The sequence below is a fragment of the Eubalaena glacialis genome, chromosome 1, assembly GCF_028564815.1.
Source record: "Eubalaena glacialis isolate mEubGla1 chromosome 1, mEubGla1.1.hap2.+ XY, whole genome shotgun sequence".
Taxonomy (NCBI): domain Eukaryota; kingdom Metazoa; phylum Chordata; class Mammalia; order Artiodactyla; family Balaenidae; genus Eubalaena; species Eubalaena glacialis.
The window spans coordinates 51,659,791-51,679,743 of record NC_083716.1 but is presented as its reverse complement, the minus strand read 5'-3'; positions in this window follow the sequence as shown (position 1 = coordinate 51,679,743).

Below are 19,953 nucleotides of genomic sequence, written 5' to 3'. Positions count from 1 at the left end.
ACATATTGGCTTGCAGAGACTTTCAGCCTTCCAAGAGAGATCATACAAGTATGAAACTCAGAGGAGAGATAAGGCTGGATATAAATGTGTGAGCTATCTGTAAAGATAATAACTGAAGTCATGGTATAAATGAAAATGCCCAGGGTAGTTTTCTGTCTTGGTAGACTATCCGGGGAGAAAACTTGAAAGATCTGAGAAGAGAGCATGTGACTCAGCTCTGAGAATAGCATTTACTGGTAGGGTAGAAGAGAATGAGCTCAGAAAATAAAGAAATGGCAAGAGAAGAGAAAAACCAGGAGAGTGCTGCCTCACAGAAGCTAAGGGCAGAGAGTGACTTTCAGAGCCAAAAGATGCTAACAGTTCAAGAAACATGATATACAGTAGAGCCACTTGGAGGTGCAATTATGGGAACAAAACCCACATTGGAATGGTTGAATGGTAGATAGGAGATAGAAAAATAAGGACATTTTCTTTTGAGAAATTCAAAGAAAGAAGAGGGGAGCCAGAGGGAATGTGAGACCAAGACATGACTTGTGCACAATTAAAAGGTAGCAGAAAAATCTAGTTACAGGCGGAATCTATGTAAAAGGGAAAGGAAAGACAATCTACATTTTAATGCTCCTAGGGAAGCAGGAGTGGATGGGATCTAGTGTTCAGTAGGAGGTTTGGCCTTAGCTCCCAGATGGGAAAGCTTCTCTGTTATACCAATAAAAAAAGGGGGTGAGACTGGGGGCAGTGAGTTCCCTGGGTTTTCTATTTTGTCTCATATATCCCAGACATGGAGCTGAAGGAGCAGGCAACCTGGGAACACTAATAGGCACAGACAAAAACAGCTTCAGTAAAACCCTGCTCTCTCTAAGCAAAGGACCAGGAAGTGGATAGTCTATCAAGACAGAAAACTATGGACAATAACTGCTCCACTATTATGAAACATAACAGAAAAAAATTGTGGCTCCACCTCTACCCATGCCAACAAAAGCAAATTGGGGAGTCTAGACTTCTACTGTTGTCAGATTGTAACAAAGCACCTCTCCTCCCACCGGGGTGCTAACAGAAAAGGCCAAGCAGGGAACAAAAGAAAAATGTTACCCTTCTCCCTAATAACTGGGAGGTATTCAAGGAGACCTGGTAGAGAGTCAGGACTTTCAGGACTGCCCAACAGTAATGAGGCAACCCCCACCATGTTGTCAGTGAAGCTGAAACTTCCACCTCCACCCAAAAGTAACAGAGTCCTCCAATGTCAGATGTCATTGGAGGCCAAGTGCTGAACTTGAATTTCTACTCCTATATGAAAGTAGCCAGGCAGTGTCTATACCTTCTCCTACCAGAGCAGTATCAGTGAGAGGAAGCCAGCTAAAGCAAAAGGTTTAAATAAAAACCAGAGCTTTATAGCATAATATACCAAATGTCGAGATTTCCACTGAAAAGCATGCATTATACCAAGAACCAGGAAACTGTACGGAATAAGATGATCAGTAGGTGCCAACACTGAGAAGACAGAGATGTTAGAATTATCTGACAAAGGTTTTAAAGCCAGTATCATTAAAAAATGCTCCAATGAGCTATTAGCACTGAGCTTGAAATAAATTTTTAAAAATGAAAAAAAGAAAAAGAAAGTCTCAGCCAAGAAATAGAAAATCTCAACAAAGAAATAGAAGATAAAACTAAAAACCAAATGGAAACTTTAGAGCTGAGAAATACAATAACAAAGGTAAAAAAACAAACAAACAAAGAAGCCTCAATGGTGGGCTAAACAGCAGAAAGTAGGGCTCAGAGGAAATCAATGGACATAAAGATAGAACAATAACAATTACCCAATCTGAACAAAGGAAAGAAAATAGACTGCAATAAAAATGAACAGAGCCTCAAGGACCAGCAGGACATCATAAAAATATATGACATTCATGTCACCGGAGTCCCAGAAGAGAGAAGAAAAGACAGGACTGAAATAGTACTTGAAGAAATAATGGCTAAAAACTTTCCAAATTTCACAAAAGACATAAACCTATAGGTTCAAGAAGCTGACTGAATTTCAAACAGGATAAATCAAAGAAATCCAGATAAAGACACACCATAGTCAAACATATGAAAACTAAAGACAAAGAAAATATATTGAAATTAGCAAGAGACCAAGATCACCTTACCTAGAAAGGAAAACCAACTGGGATAACAGTGAGTTTCTCATCAGAAACCATGGAGGCCAAAAGGCCATATATTCAGCAAAAATATCCTTCAGGAATGGAGACAAAATTGGGACACTTTCAGATAAAATAAAACTAAGAGAATTTGTCATCAACAGATTTACCCTAAAAGAATGACTAAAGAAGTTCTCTAAACAGAAAGAAGATAATAAAAGAAGGAATCCTGGGAAATAAGGAAGGAAGAAAGAACATGTAAGCCCAAATACTGGCAATAGACTTCCCTTCTTCTCTTGAGTTTACTAACGGATGAAGCAGTTATAACAGTCTGATGTGGTTCTAAATGTATGGAAAGAAAATATTTAAGGTAATTATACTATAAACAGGAAAAGTAAAAGAATGGAAAGGGATGTAAGATTATAGTAACATTTCATACTAGTTGATAAAAGGACAATACCAATAGACAGTGATATTACGTACATGTAACATAATACCTACAGCAACCATTAAGAAAACTATGCAAAGAAATGCACTCAAAAATGCTATATAGGAGATTGGTTCAAGATGGCGGAGTAGAAGGATGTGCTCTCACTCCCTCTTGCGAGAACACCAGAATCACAACTAACTGCTGAACAATCATCGAAAGGAATACACTGGAACTCACCAAAAAAGATACCCCACATCCAAAGACAAAGGAGAAGCCACAATGACACGGTAGGAGGGGCGCAATCACAATAAAATCAAATCCCATAACTGCTGGGTGGGTGTCTCACAAACTGGAAAACACTTATACCACAGAAGGCCACCCACTGGAGTGAAAGTTCTGAACCCCACATCAGGCTTCCCAATCTGGGGGTCCGGCAACAGGAGGAGGAATTCCTAGAGAATCAGACTTTGAAGGCTAGTGGGATTTGATTGCAGGACTTCAACAGGACTGCGGAAAACAGAGACCCCACTCTTGGAGGGCACACGCAAAGTAGTATGCTCATCAGGACCCAGGGGAAGGAGCAGTGACCCCAGAGGAGACTGAACCAGACCTACCTGCTAGTGTTGGAGGGTCTCCTGCAGAGACAGGGTGTGGCTGTGTCTCACCGTGAGGACACGCACACTGGCAGCAGAAGTTCTGGGAAGTACTCCTTGGTGTGAACCCTCCCAGAGTCTGCCACTAGCCCCACCAAAGAGCCTGGGTAGACTCCAGTGTTGGGTCGCCTCAGGCCAAACAACCAATAGGGAGGGAACCCAGCCCCACCTATCAGCAGACAAGTGGATTAAAGTTTTACTGAGCTATGCCCACCAAAGCAACAGCCAGCTCTACCCACCACCAGTCCCTCCCATCAGGAAAATTGCACAAGCCTCTTAGATAGCCTCATCCACCAGAGGGCAGACAGCAGAAGCAAGAAGAACTACAGTCCTGCAGCCTGTGGAACAAAAACCACATTCACAGAAAGATAGACAAGATGAAAAGGTAGAGGGCTATGTACCAGATGAAGGAACAAGATAAAATCCCAGAAAAACAACTAAATGAAGTGGAGATAGGCAACCTTCCAGAAAGAGAATTCAGAATAATAATAGTGAAGATGATCCAGGACCTCAGAAAAAGAATGGAGGCAAAGATCGAGAAGATGCAAGAAATGTTTAACAAAGATCTAGAAGAATTAATGAACAAACAAACAGAGATGAACAACACAATAAATGAAAAATACACTAGAAAGAATCACTAGCAGAATAACTGAGGCAGAAGAACGGATAAGTGACCTGGAAGACAGAATGGTGGAATTCACTGCCATGGAACAGAATAAAGAAAATAGAATGAAAAGAAATGAAGACAGCCTAAGAGACCTCTGGGACAACATTAAACGCAACAACATTCATATTATAGGGGTCCCAGAAGGAGAAGAGAGAAAGGACCTGAGAAAATATTTGAAGAGATTATAGTTGAAAACTTCCCTAACATGGGAAAGGAAATAGCCACCCAAGTCCAGGAAGTGCAGAGTCCCATACAGGATAAACCCAAGGAGAAACACGCCGAGACACATAGTAATCAAAGTGGCAAAAATTAAAGACAAGGAAAAATTATTGAAAGCAGCAAGGGAAAAATGACAAATAACATACAAGGGAATTCCCATAAGGTTAACACCTGATTTCTCAGCAGAAACTCTACAAGCCAGAAGGGAGTGGCATAATATACTTAAAGTGATGAAAGGGAAGAATCTACAACCAAGATTACTCTACCCGGCAAGGATCTCATTCAGATTCGATGGAGAAATCAAAAGCTTTACAGACAAGCAAAAGCTAAGAGAATTCAGCACCACCAAACCAGCTCTACAACAAATGCTAAAGGAACTTCTCTAAGTGGGAAACACAAGAGAAGAAAAGGACCTACAAAAACAAACCCAAAACAATTAAGAAAATGGTCATAGGAACATACATATCGATAATTACCTTAAACGTGAATGGATTAAATGTTCCAACCAAAAGACACAGGCTTGCTGAATGGATACATATGTATGCTGTCTACAAGAGACCCACTTCAGACCTAGGGACACATGCAGACTGAAAGTGAGGGGATGGAAAAAGATATTCCATGCAAATGGAAATCAAAAGAAACCTGGAGTAGCAATACTCATATCAGATAAAATAGACTTTAAAATAAAGAATGTTACAAGAGACAAGGAAGGACACTACATAATGATCAAGGGATCAATCCAAGAAGAATATTTAACAATTATAAATATATATGCACCCAACATAGGAGCACCTCAATACATAAGGCAACTGCTAACAGCTATAAAAGAGGAAATCGACAGTAACACTTTAATAGTGGGGGACTTTAACACCACACTTACACCAATGGACAGATCATCCAAACAGAAAATTAATAAGGAAGCACAAGCTTTAAATGACACAACAGACCACATAGATTTAACTGATATTTATAGGACATTCCATCCAAAAACAGCAGATTACACTTTCTTCTCAAGTGTGCACGGAATATTCTCCAGGATAGATCACATCTTGGGTCACAAATCAAGCCTCAGTAAATTTAAGAAAATTGAAATCATATCAAGCATCTTTTCTGACCACAACACTATAAGATTAGAAATCAATTACAGGGGAAAAAAAGTAAAAAAAAAAAAAACACATGGAGGCTAAACAATACGTTACTAAATAACCAAGAGATCACTGAAGAAATGAAAGAGGAAATCAAAAAATACCTAGAGACAAATGATAATGAAAACATGACGATCCAAAACCTATGGGATGCAGCAAAAGCAGTTGTACGAGGGAAGTTTATGGCTATACAAGCCTACCTCAAGAAACAAGAAAAATCTCAAATAAACACTCTAACCTTACACCTAAAGGAACTAGAGAAAGAAGAACAAACAAAACCCAAAGTTAGCAGAAGGGAAGAAATCATAAAGATCAGAGCAGAAATAAATGAAATAGAAACAAAGAAAACAATAGCAAAAATCAATAAAACTAAAAGCTGGTTCTTTGAGAAGATAAACAAAATTGATAAACCTTTGGCCAGACTTTTATTTCAAATCAATAAAATCAGAAATGAAAAAGGAGAAGTTACAATGGACACCACAGAAATACAAAGCATCATAAGAGACTACTACAAGCAACTCTATGCCAATAAAATGGACAACCTGGAAGAAATGGACAAATTCTTAGAAAGGCAGAACCTTCCAAGACTGAACCAGGAAGAAATAGAAAATATGAACAGACCAATCACAAGGAATGAAATTGAAACTGTCATTAAAAAGTTTCCAACAAACAGAAGTCCAGGACCAGATGGTGTCACAGGTGAGTTCCATCAAACATTTAGAGAAGAGCTAACACCCATCCTTCTCAAACTCTTCCAAAAACTTGCAGAGGAAGGAACACTCCAAAACTCATTCTATGAGGCCACCATCACCCTGATACCAAAACCAGACAAAGATACTACAATAAAAGAAAATTACAGACTGATATCACTGATGAACATAGATGCAAAAATCCTCAACAAAATACTAGCATACAGAATCCAACAGCACATTAAAAGGATTATACACCATGATCAAGTGGGATTTATCCCAGGGATGCAAGGATTCTACAATACATGCAAATCAATCAATGTGATACACCATATGAACAAATTGAAGAATAAAAACCATATGATCATCTCAATAGATGCAGAAAAAGCTTTTGACAAAATTCAACACCTATTTATGATAAAAATTCTCCAGAAAGTGGGCATAGAGGGAATCTACCTCAACATAATAAAGGCCATAGACGACAAACCCATAGCAAACATCATTCTCAATGGTGAAAAACTGAAAGCATTTCCACTAAGATCAGGAAGAAGACAAGGATGTCCACTCTCGCCACTATTATTCAACATAGTTTGGGAAGTCATAGCCATGGCAATCAGAGAAGAAAAAGAAATAAAAGGAATACAAATTGGAAAAGAAGACGTAAAACTGTCACTGTTTGCAGATGACATGATACTATACATAGAGAATCCTAAAGATGCCACCAGAAAACTACTAGAGCTAATCAATGAATTTGGTAAAGTTGCAGGATACAAAATTAATGCACAGAAATCTCTTGCATTCCTATACACTAATGATGAAAAATCTGAAAGAGAAATTAAGGAAACACTCCCATTTACCATTGCAACAAAAAGAATAAAATACCTAGGAATAAACCTACTTAGGGAGACAAAAGACCTGTATGCAGAAAACTATAAGACACTGTTGAAAGAAATTTAAGATGATACCAACAGATGGAGAGATACATCTTGTTCTTGGAATGGAAGAATCAATATTGTGAAAATGACTATACTACCCAAAGCAATCTACAGATTCAATGCAATCCCTATGAAATTACCAATGGCATTTTTTACAGAACTAGAACAAAAAATCTTAAAATTTGTATGGAGACACAAAAGACCCCAAAGAGCCAAAGCAGTCTTGTGGGAAAAAAATGGAGCTGGAGGAATCAGACTCCCTGACTTCAGACTATACTACAAAGCTACAGTAATCAAGACAATATGGTACCAGCACAGAAACAGAAATATAGATCAATGGAACAGGATAGAAAGTCCAGAGATAAACCCACACACCTATGGTCAACTCATGTATGACAAAGGAGGCAAGGATATACAATGGAGAAAAGACAGCATCTTCAATAAGTGGTGCTGGGAAAACTGGACAGCTACATGTAAAAGAATGAAATTAGAACACTCCCTAACACCATACACAAAAATAAACTCAAAATGGATTAGAGACCTAAATCTAAGACCAGACACTATAAAACTCTTAGAGGAAAACATAGGAAGAACACTTTGACATAAATCACAGCAAGATCTTTTTTGATCCACCTCCTAGAGGAATGGAAATAAAAACAAAAATAAACAAATGGGACATAATGAAACTTAAAACTTTTGCAAAGCAAAGGAAACCACAAACAAGAGGAAAAGACAAGCCTCAGAATGGGAAAAAATATTTGCAAACGAATCAACGGACAAACGATTAATCTCCAAAATATATAAAACAGCTCATGCAGCTCAATATTAAAAAAACAAACAACCCAATCCAAAAATGGGCAGAGGACCTAAATAGACATTTCTCCAAAGAGGACATACAGATGGCCAAGAAGCACATGAAAAGCTGCTCAACATCACTAATTATTAGAGAAATGCAAATCAAAACTACAATGAGGTATCCCCTCACACCAATTAGAATGGGCATCATCAGAAAATCTACAAACAACAAATGCTGGAGAGGGTTTGGAGAAAAGGGAACACTCTTGCACTGTTGGTGGGAATGTAAATTGATACAGCCACTATGGAGAACAGTATGGAGATTCCTTTAAAAACTAAAAATAGAATTATCATATGACCCAGCAATCCCACTACTGGGCATACACCCAGAGAAAACCATAATTCAAAAAGACACATGCACCCCACTGGTCATTGCAGCACTATATTTACAATAGCCAGGCCCGGGAAGCAACCTAAATGCCTATCGACAGACGAATGGAAAAAGAAGATGTGGTACATATATACAATGGAATATTACTCAGCCATAAAAAGGAATGAAATTGGGTCATTTGTAGAGACGTGGATGAATCTAGAGACTGTCATACAGAGTGAAGTAAGTCAGAAAGAGAAAAACAAATATCGCATATTAATGTATTAATGTGGAACCTAGAAAAATGGTACAGATGAACCGTTTTGCAGGGCAGAAATTGAGACACAGATGTAGAGAACAAATGTATGGAGGCCAAGGGGGGAAAGCAGCGGCAGATGGGGGTGGTGGTGTGATAAATTGGGAGATTGGGATTGACATGTATACACTGATGTGTATAAAATGGATGACTAATAAGAACCTGCTGTACAAAAAAATAAATAAAATTAAATTTAAAAATTAACCAAAAAAATATGCTGTATAAAAATGGAAATGTAACTTGAAAAAAAGCTGCCATAATCCATAGGAAGGCAGGAAAAAGTAAAAGGAAACAAAGAAATGGAAAAGAGAGAGAGAAGAAAGAGAGTAAGAAATGACAGACTGAAGCCCTAGCAAATGTATAATTATAATAAAGGACAAATACTTGCAGAGTAGATTTTAAAATATAACCCAATTATATGCTGTTTATTTTTTTTAAGCTACAAAAATAATGATGTACGCAAGTTGAGGGTAAAAGAATGGAAAAGTTATATCATGTATACATTAATCAAAGGAAAGCAGGAGTGCATATATTACTATCAGATAAAGTAGATTCAGAGCAAAGAAATTTATTACCAGAGATAGACTGGGACATAATATGATTTAGAAAGGATCAATCCACCAGGAAGACATAGAAATCCTAAAGGTATGTGTGTATTCACAAAAAAATAGCGCTGCAACATATGTGAAGAAAAACTGATAGAATTGAAAGGAAAAATAGACAATCCACAATTACAGTTGTAGACTCTAATATGCCCCTCTCCACAATCAATACAACAACTAAACAAAAATATCAGCAAGGAAATGGAAGAACCTAAAAAGATGGTCAATCCACAAGATTTAATCAACATGTATAGAACACCTCCCCCAACAACAGCAGAATGCACATTATTTTCAAGTTCTTGTAAAACATATATCAAGATAGACCATAAAAATATCTTGGGCCATAAAATAATCTTCGACACATTTTTAAAAATTGAAACCATACAGAGTGTGTTCTTTGACTACAATGGAGTCAAACTAGAAATCAATAACGTAAATATAACAAGAAAATCTCCAAACACTTCGAAACTAAATAATATACTTCTAAATAAACCACAGATTCAAGAGAAAATCTCTAGCAAAATTTTTTAAAAATTCATTGAATTGGAAAATCAAAATTTGTGAGACACAGAGAAAGCAGTACTAAGAGAAAAAAATTAACACTAAATACATACACGAGAAAGAGGAAAAGTCTCAAAACAATATAAGCCTACACCTCAAGACCCCAGAGGGGGAAAAAAACCCCACAACAATCAACAGGAAGGAAACAACAAAGAAAATAACAGAAATAAATAACATTGCATACAGAAAAACAGATAATCAGTGAAACCAAGATCTGGTTCTTTGAGAGGATCAATAAAACTGACAAATCTCTAGCAACACTGACAAAAATGAAAAGACACAAATTACCAATATCAGGAATAAAACCGAAGATGTCACTACAGACCCTGTTGACTTCAAAAGGATAAAAAGGGAATAATACAAATAACCCTACAAAACATAATTTGACAACTTCGGTGTAATGGATCAATTCCTCAAAAAGCACAAATTATTACAATTCATCCAATATGAAACATAATTTTAATGGACAATTAATGAAATTGAATTTTTTTTCTTTTTTTTTGCCTGCCTTGGGTCTTTGTTGCTGTGTGCAGGCTTTCTCTAGTTGCGGCGAGCAGGGGATACTCTTCGTTGCAGTGCGCGGGCTTCTCATTGTGGTGGCTTCTCTTGTTGCGGAGCACGGGCTCTAGGCGTGCGGGCTTCAGTAGTTGTGGCGCGCGGGCTTCAGTAGTTGTGGCACGTGGGCTCAGTAGTGTGGCTCGCAGGCTCTAGAGCACAGGCTCAGTAGTTGTGGCACACGGGCTTAGTTGCACCATGGCATGTGGGAACTTCCCAGACCAGGGTTCGAACTTGTGTCCCCTGCATTGGCAGGCAGATTCTTAACCACTGAGCCACCAGGGAAGTCTTGAAATTGATTTTTTAATTTAACTATCACCCCCCAAAAATGCAGACCCAGAAGATTTCACTGATGAATTCTATCAAATATTTAAGATGAATTAATACCCATTGTACACAATCACTCCCAGAAAGCAGTACTAATTAATTTTATGAAGCTACTGTTACCTGATACCAAGACAAGATAAAGACAGAACCAAAACCAAAACCGAAAACAAAAAACAAAAACCTACAGGTATATTTATCCCTTAAAGATAGATACAAAATCCTTAAAAATATATTAGTAGATAAAATTCAGCCATGTATAGAAAGAATTATACTATTACAAGTGAGGTTTTTCCTGGGATTTAAGGATAGATCAGTATTTGAAAATTAATCAATGCAATCTACCATATTAAATAGTTAAAGGGGAAAAAAAAATCATGCACTCATATGAGTCAAGGCAGAAAAAGCATTTGGTTAAATTCAACACCCATGACAAAAAAACTCAGAAAGGAGATTGGCCAAGATGGTAGAAAGACCTTAGCTCACCTCCTCCCAGGAACACACCAAAATTGAGACAGGAAGACAAGAGCACAACCATTTTGGAAAAGAGGAATGGCCTTGGGCAAAACAGGCCTTGCAAGCTAAAGAGCAAAGGCCTTGAGGGCCTGAGTCCCAGAGACAAAAACCATGCTTGCAGGAATAAAAGATTAACTTTATCTCTGCTACACTAACAAATATACTTAGTTGCCAAGAGACAGGTTCAACTATAAATTTTAACCTTATCTGTTCCTGTGCTTTCTTGCAGAAAATTTTCATGCATTTCTTTCTGCTCATAGAAACGCTCCCTATTCCTGACAGCCACCATGGAGCCACCTCCTGCTGATCACAGAAGTGTGAGGATTTCGGGAAATTATCAGTGATCATGACACAAACCCTCCCCCTCTAGTTATAAAAGCAACTCGCCCCTTCTACTTGGGGAGCTGGCACTTTTTTTCCCTGCCTTCTCTTTTGTGCATCTGCTATCTCTTTTAGTAAAAAGCTTTGCTTGCCTAAGAGTCTTGTGGAAGTGATATTTATTTCTACGATGCTGCTGTCCAAGAATCTGGAAAGGGCCCCGTAACATAACCACAACTATCTGCCAAACAGACATCAATGAAAAAGACCAGAATCTACCAGAAAAGATCTCTTATAACTAAAGACACAAAGGACCCACAATGAGACCAGTAGGAAGGGTGGACTCCAGATATAATCAAGTCCCATATCCCCAGGTGAGCGACCCACAAACTGGAGAATAATTATAGTGCAGAGGTTCTCCCACAGGAATGAGAATTCTGAGCCCCACGTTGGGCTCCCCAGCCTGGGAGTCCTGCACCGGCAAGACGAGCCCCCAGACCATTTGGCTTTGAAGGCCAGCTGGGCTTAATTTTGCAAGCCCCACAGGGGCCGGGGGCGGGGGGGATAAGCCGGTGTAAACAGAGACTTCACTCTTAAAGGGCGCACACAAAATCTCACACGCACCAGGACCCAGGACAAAAGCAGTAATTTGATAGGCGCCTGGGCTGGACCTACCTGCTGGTCCAGGAGAGTCTCCCAGGAGAAAGAGGGGGCGGCTCACGCTGGAGACAAAGACGCTGGCGGCAGCCATACTTGGGAACGTTCTTCCGCGTGAAAGCCGGTGCCGGCTGCATTTTCGTGGGCTCCTCCCTTTAGCTCATTAGCGCTAAGACCTGGCGCCACCCAACAGCCTGTAGGTGCCAGTGCCGGGACACCTCAGGCCAAACAACTAACTGGGCAGGGACACAGCCCAGCCATCAGCTGACGGGCTGCCTAAAGACTTCCGGGCCTGACCACCTTGGGACACGCCCCTAGATACAGCCCAGCCTACCAGAGGGCCAAGAGTCAGCTCCGCCCACCAGTGGGCGGGCAACAGCCCCAGAGTTTTCTGGATCCTGACTCCACCCACCCGTGAGCCGGCACTAGCCCCAGGGCTCCCTGGCGTTATGTAGTCAGCCCCCTCACGACCAGGCTCCACCAACCAGCAGCCGGCAGCATCCCCACAAGGTAGGACCTAGCAACCAACCAACCGGACTAGGGGCCACGCAAGCCCACCAGACCACCCAGATAGTCAGCCTGTCACAACAGAAGGCCGTACTCGGGGCTTCCCTGGTGGCACAGTGGTTGAGAATCTGCCTGCCAATGCAGGGGACACGGGTTCGAGCCCTGGTCTGGGAAGATCCCACATGCCGCGGAGCAACTAGGCCCGTGAGCCACAGCTACTGAGGCTGCGCGTCTGGAGCCTGTGCTCCGCAACAAGAGAGGCCTCGATAGTGAGAGGCCCGCGCACCGCGATGAAGAGTGGCCCCCGCCTGCCACAACTAGAGAAAGCCCTCGCACAGAAACGAAGACCCAACACAGCCAAAACTAAAAATAAATAAATAAAATTAAAAAAAAAAAAGGCCGTACTCAGCCCTCTTAAGGGGACTCCCTAGAGCATATAGCTCGGGTGACGAGAGGGAATGGGCCGCTAGGACGCATAGGACATCTCCTACAGAAGGCCACTTCTTCAAGATCAAGAAACGTAACTAACCTACCACATACATAAAAATACAAAAACACTCAGGAAAACAGGGATAGAGAGAAACTTTTCCCACTTGATAAAGAACATCTACCAAAAAAATCTACACCTAACATTATACTTAATGGTAAAAAAATAAACCAGGAACAAAGAAAGAATGCCCATAGAGATGGCCGTTTCTTGTAAAACCAACATATAGCTATCATAGCAACTGCAACCCAGCAATTGCACTCCTGGATTTTTATCCCATAAAAATGAATACTTACGTTCACATTAAAATCTGTACATGTGTGTCGGTATAGTAGGTTTATTTGTAACAGGCAAAAACTGGGAGCACTCAGATGTCCTTCAATGGGTGAATGGTTAAAATAACAGTGGTATATCCATTGCTGAGTCATGAACTCAGCGATAAAATGTATCAAATATTAATACACAAAACAACTTGGAAGAATCTCTAGAGAATTATGCTGAGTGATGAAAGCCAATCCCTAAAAGTTATATACAGCATTATTCCACATATGTAACATTCTTGAAATGACAAAATTGTGGAAATGGAGAAAAGATTAGTGGTTGCCAGGAGCTAAGAAGAGGCAGAGGAAAGTGGATGTGGCTATAAAAGGACAATATGAAGAGTCCTGCGATGGTGAAAATGTGTTCTATTTTGGCTGTACTGATGTCTGTATCCTGGGTGTGATGTTGTATTATAGTTTTGCAAGATGTCACCATTAGAGGAAACTGACTAAAGGGTCATTGGATCTCTTTGTATTATTTCTAACAACTACATAGTCTATAATTATATCCAAAAAATTTTAAGTTTAATTTTAAAAATGTTGAGTGAGGGGAGAGGAGGCATGTTCATGCATTTCTAAAATGTGAACAGTTTCTGGGGAAAATGAAGATTGAATTGGTCAGATGGTCCTAGTAGAATTTTCAGGTCTCCTTGAGACTGGTGATCATGAATTTATAAGGACAGCAATCTGCTCTGCTGTGAAGCTTACGTCACCTGTGCTCCGCTGTCTGGGTGTAGGAATAGAGAAAACAGGTGGTTGGGTTTATTCAGGGTACAGGTGTCACTGAACAGGTGCAACAATAATAAGAAATGAAGGATAATGTTTCTCAAATCCATCTCTGTCCTTTCCATCCTCCCCTGCTGCTGCCTCAGCTCAGAATCCTGTTCTTACTCTCTGAGCTATGGCCAGCACCTCCTCAGGACCCTGCTACCTTTTGTTCCCATCCTACCACTTCAGCCACTGCTAGAGAGAGCCTTAGGAAAAAGTCAACACCCCCAGGGCTGACTTTTAACTGCTTAAGTTCCCTGGTGGCTCCTCATTACCTGGGAAGCACTTTATCAGAAGTGCAGACTGCTTTGGCCCTTCAGAGCTTACCCCTGACTTCCTCTTCCAGGCCCTCCACCAGTTCCCAGTTCCCAGCCACAAAGAACTCAGCATCCCCACATCCATGATAGCTAGAGTGACCACATAATGTACCCCTCTAATTGAAGTGTATTAGTAACTCTGTTAGAACAATAAGCATAAACTGGGACAGTCTCTGGCAGATGAGGATGTAAGTTCATCCTCATTATAGTCTCACCACAGTATACTTTGATATCTCCGTAGGAATTTCTATGCATCTCTCCATCCCCAGAAGAACATGGTGCCCTGCACGTTCTTGTGTTTGATAAATGTTTACCACCTCTCCTGGCCCTTGTCAAAATATATGTAGAATTAAAATAATACAAGGTGGGAAATAAAATAATAAATTGATTTAAAGTGTTTTAAGGTGCTGACTTTGTCTTGGACATGGTAAAAATACATATTTATATCTTTAGGGTAATTCCTTTAAGAATTTAGAGGATATAAGAATGTATAACCAACATGCTAGCAGAGACAAAGATATTGAATGACAAAGCATTATTTTGACTACAAAGTAGGCCAAAAAAGAAGATAATTAACATAGAACAAGAGGGACAAATAGAAAAATAAATAAATAAATAAGATTGTAGATCTAACCCAAATGAATCAGCAAGTACATTGAATGCAAACGGACTAATTACTACAATTAAAGATTCTAAGAAATATACCAAATTAAACACAGACCCCCCCACACACACACACACATTTACACAGAACTTTAATCTGCTTACAGATGTCACACCTTAAATATAAGCGCACAGAAAAGTTGAAAGTAAGGAATGGAGAGGTGTCAATTTTCCCCAGATTTATTTCTTGATTCAATGCAGTTTCAATCAAAATGTTAAGAGGAATTTTGTGGAAAATAGGATAGTGATTCTAAAACTGATGTGTAAATGCAAAGGACTGACTTAAATTACCAATTATCACAACTGATTACAAGGCTGCAGTAATCAAGGCAGTGTGATCTTAGTGAAAATGGACAGATAGGCCATCAGAACAGAATATGAAGACAGGCCAACATATACAAGCTCACTTGATTTATGATAAACGTGACACTGCAATGGTGATGGCAACGGGACTTTTTTCCAATGCGTGGTGCTGGAATAATCAAATATCTGTGTTTTTAAAAATGTGTTTTAAAATACAGTTCTCGAAAGTTAAGTCCAGGAGGATTGTAGATGTAAATGTGAAAACCAAACTGTCCCTGGCCTGGGTTAGGTAAAGCTTTCAGAAACAGGACAAGTTGAGCACTGAGGGTAAGAGAAAAGTTGATACATGAACCTACATTTAAATTAAGAACTTCTGTTCAACAAAAGATACCAGAAAGAGAGTGAAAAGGCAAGTCACAGTGTGGAAGAAGAGAGGCATTTCACAAAAGCAGATATTCAGACAAGCATATGTAAAGGCTCAGTCTCATTAGTCAACAGGAACATGCAAATGAAATCCACAGTTTGGTATACTACATTCCCACTAGAATGACTGCAATTAAAATATCTGAAAGCACTACTGTTGGTGAGGATTTACAATACTTGCAACTCTCAAACATCACAGGTAAAGTGCAGAAATCAGCACAACTGTTTCTGAAAACTTTTTAGCAGTATCTACATAAAGTCCAACTGATGCGTATCTTTGAACCAGCACTCCAACAGAAAGGCATACATAAATTTGCCTAAAATCATGAACAAAAAAATGTTCATAGGGACACTATTTGTAATAACATCAAATGAAAACAAACCAAAAGTCTATCAACAGTAGACTGCATAAGTTGTGATATTCAGATAATTAAATCCTCTATAGCAATGAAAATGAACTTCACATAGAAATGTAGAGAAATCTCTAAAGCCAATGTTGAATGAAAAAAAAAAAAAGCCAGGCCAAAAAAAGGATAATTGATTTTATCTGTACGTATTTCAAAAATATATGAAATTAATCAGTGGCTATAGAACTGGGAGGCGTGCTTACCTTTGGGGTTCCAGAGGTGTCCATTGGGAAGATGGCAACGTTCTATTCCTGTTTTGGCCAGTGGCTACACGAGAGTGCTCACCTTGTTAAAAATGAATCAAGCTGTACACTTATCATTTGTGCACTTTTCTGGTGTATTTTATAATTCTTTTAAAAAGTATATTTTCAAACAGTGCCCTTGTAGTCAGTTGAGCCCTTTGTGACCATATTTCCTACACTAACAATGTTCATCACTGATTAAGTACTTGCTATGTACTAGCCAATCACGCTGGTACTAGAGATTTTATTCCAAGTTTTATTATTTCATCCTTTGAGATGGGATTGCTGCCCTCAGTGTATAGATTTCACAGATGTGGAAGCTGATACTCAGGGGGGTTAAGTGACTTGCTCATGGTCATATAGCAAGAAAATAGCAGAATTTGACTTCAAAAACATGCCTTTCTGATTGCAATTCACTGCCTCCTCTGTAGTTCCCCACCTCAGCATTATTTGGGAATCCATTCAGAAGAGTGGTCTCCAACAACTAGAGTTTTGAGGGATACAGTCACTCTGCCTCAGCTGTGAAAAGGGAAACGAGTGTTTTCTCCACAAATGTCACATACTCTACTCTGCCTAGCTCACCCACCAGCTTGCAATCCGTGATGGCTGAGCCCCAGATCTGGGAAGGTGGCCCTCTGCCTGACGGTATCTTACGTCTACATCTTCTGAACATGCGGGGCAATCTAGGGTGGAAAGAACACAGCTTTTATCTAGGCTGACAGACTAGCTGGACCACCTTGAGCAAACCACTGAATTATTCTGAGTCTCTTTTACCTCATTTGTCAGAAAGAGATTTCTTGATTTTCCAAGGTAAGAAATGAGTTAATTCTCCTAGAACTTGATAGGCATATATTCCACGTGACTCCTCTTTTTCCTCCTCTGGATCCCTGCTCTGTGCCCCAGGAGGCTGGCTAGTGTGAACTGTCTTGGTGGGCTCCCTGCCCTCTGCTCTTGGGATTAGCAGATTAGGAGGTGGGAGGACCAATGAAGTCAGAGTCTGTGTTCCCCGCTCTGGCTCCTTGTGGGGTCATCCCTTGGAGATGGACTCAGGCAGCCCATTCCACACCTCCTCTCTCCCAGTTAGAAGACATGCTTTCTCCTCCTGTCCTTTCGGGCCATGAGGGGGTAAGAGTGTGCTGCTCCTTCTAACTACAGTCTTCTCCACTATCCTTGTGGCTTTCACGACCCACGTACATCTTTCTGAATGGTCCCCCTCCTCAAATTCCTCAGCTTCAATGTGCCCTGTCTTTCCTACTGGGCAGGATCCTTACTGATCTGGTAGCCTGCTTTTCTCCTGAATCGAGAGGCACCTTCTACCTAAGGTAACATAGCTTGTCCAGATGCTGATCAGAGAAGATTCATCCACCGTGAGCTTCACACCTAAGGTAGTGGCAGAAATTGAAAAGCAGGTACAGCCAGAGTAAATGTAAAATGATCTCAGCACACATACTCATGCATCTATTTTTTTCATAAGACACAAGGGAGTTAGGTCCTACCTCAGAAGAAAAGAGCCATCACCCCAGGAAGCCCCTGAAGATCTGGGGTTTTATGGAATACGTGACTATGGACCTCACCCCTGAAATTATATTCCCCAGGACTCAGTGCCTCTACAGCTTTGGAGGCTGGTCCTCCCCAGAGCCTGCTTCTTCTCTCATCTGCATTTCATTATGAGCACATATAGAAGTCAGGGCACTGACTGAAGAGCTCCCAATCAATTCATGCCACTCTAAGTGAGCCAGGCTGCTCTTCATTTGCTTTCTGGGAACCATCAGAATTATTACCTGAGCGGGTCTCGGGAACAGGTGAAGGCTGCAGCCACTGTCAGCTCCCAGCGGGACAGGGCTGGGGCATAGGGCAAGTGTCCCAGTCCTAGGGGTGAAAATGGAAATGTTGCTTTTCTTTGACCTGGAAGGCAACTTTGCCTGCTGCCCAAGCTGAAAGGAAGTGTTCCATATGTGAACACTATGAATGAGATGCTTGGCTCAGCTCCGAGGCTGAGCAGTTCCCACCGAGAAGTGGGATGATGTAGGTATGCAAATCACCCCAAGAGCTGCCATTTATGAGACTTTATTTGTGCAGATGCCTTATCACTGATCCTCACAACCGATCAGGACTCAGGACCCATTTTACAGGTGAAAGGACACAACAGGGGCTTGGAGATGATAGTGATGGGACCAGGGATACTCATCTGGTGAGTGACAAAGATCAGACTTTAAGCCAGATCCGTTTGATCCTCAGTTTGTACTTATTATATGAGTGTTAAGCCATGCTGCCTTCCATAGAGGTTCATTTGGCTCTACCTTAATGCAGAAGAAAGTAATTTGACCTCCATGAAGCAAAGGTAAGCATGGCCTTGCTTGTCAGCCTCTGCGTAGGTTCGACAGGAGACTCAGGTATCAGAAGAGGGGAGCTTATGAACTGGAAAAACTTCATTCTAGCCGTCTTAGGTCACAGACAGCTCTACGCATTTAGTCTCCTCACCTTAAATCCAGGATCACAGAGCTGAAAAGTCCAGAAACAAAATGAAAATCCAGGTCTTGCTTATTTTAGTGACACTCAGCAGTTGCCTAGCTTGAGGTCTAAGGGACACTGATCCCTTCTCCCCGTTCCATCCCCCAAGGAGCCAGGCATAGGCAAATACATGTTGATATGTCCCAGGCCCTGTGCTAACAGTTTCAATGTAAAGTGTTAATACTTGATCATGAGTAAGAGCGTGGGCTGTGCACTCAGATTGCCTGGATGTCACATCCCTGCTCCACCAGGTAAGCAAGTCACTGAACTCTGAGCGTCATTTTCCTCGTTAGCTACAATGCGCGATAATAACAGGAACAAATGAGATGATACAGAGAAAGCTTTGGCACATAGCAAACACTCAAAAACTTCCAGCTATCCATATGATTACTAACTATGGAATTCTCACAAAAGACAATGAGACAGATATTATCATCATCAATATATGAATAAAGCAGTGAGACTCAAAGAAGTAAAAAACAGCAACAACAACAACAAAAAACCCTGCTGTACTCAAGATGTCACAACCAATACGTGCCAGAAGTAGGATTCCAGCCCACACTTGGCCAGTTTCAATAGCTGTTCCTTTGCCTTGTCTGGACCACCTTCCTGTGCACCAGGATTACAGCATCAGCATCGTCCCATGGCCCCTGCATCCTGCAGTTTCTAGTGTGCCCTGCCAGTGGGACTTCTCAGCCTCTGGGTTAAAGAGGGGTCCTAGCCACAGTGTATTTCCCACACTCTTTCCTCTGGCTACAGTTCTGTAATTCTTTCCCCCCTCAGACAGGTACCAACTTGCCATCACACCTAAACACTGGCATTGGGAGAGTGGGACACAAGGGCTTGCCTGAATTCCATCTCTTACAGGCAGTGTCTTAGAGTTTTTATGAGATAATTTTTAAGAATATCCTAGAAGTTATGGACCTTGTTTCTGAAGAGCATGCACACACACACAAAGTAACTCAACAATTTGACAAACAATTTTTAGAAGGTTGTCAGGCACCTCTGAGATCTATCCAGGGACTTTAGGGGAGGAATTCCTGCTCTGGGGAGAATCCTAAAGTGCTTTAGAGCACAAGTCAGCCCTGGAGCTTCCCTTGGCCTGATATACAGTTTGC